Source organism: Hibiscus syriacus, unplaced genomic scaffold (genome assembly GCF_006381635.1).
Source record: "Hibiscus syriacus cultivar Baekdansim isolate YM2019G1 unplaced genomic scaffold, ASM638163v2 tig00110044_pilon, whole genome shotgun sequence".
NCBI lineage: Eukaryota > Viridiplantae > Streptophyta > Magnoliopsida > Malvales > Malvaceae > Hibiscus > Hibiscus syriacus.
The window spans coordinates 2,139,108-2,139,698 of record NW_024062574.1 but is presented as its reverse complement, the minus strand read 5'-3'; positions in this window follow the sequence as shown (position 1 = coordinate 2,139,698).

The window sequence follows — 591 nt, the reverse complement described above, 5'->3', positions numbered from 1 at the left end:
CTTCTTCTTTTCTTTGTTGTTTACGACTCGTGATTTGTAAAGCTCGATGGGTTTATTGTTTTTGGGTTGGTGTGAGTGGACTGGAGAGAGCCATGGAAGCATACACGTGCACGTGTTTACATGGTCCACGATTTTCCGGGAAAATTTCTATCTGGAAATCTAGTGGTTGTCGTTTGGGTGATGATGGGATTCATTGAATTCTTCATAGGACGATACTGACCGTCGAATTGATTAGATTTTTATGTATCACTGATTGGATAAATTGAGTAGACTATAAAAAATAAAAATAAATCATTATTACTAAAACTAAAATAATTTAATTCATATTCTTCTAAATTGAACTGAAATAATCTAATTGATAATCCATTTTACCTTTTAAAAGATTTATTTACAAAATAAAAATTATTTTTAAATTAATTTACATGAAATTAACTAAATAATCAGACTAAGTTATTTCATGTTTATGTATATAATTTCTTATTTAAATTAAATTAATTAAACATATACATGCATTTTACTATTAAAAAATGCTTATTCAATGTGATTCACTAATTAGGTTCGAGTAATTGTATTTGTAGAGTGTGTGTGCGT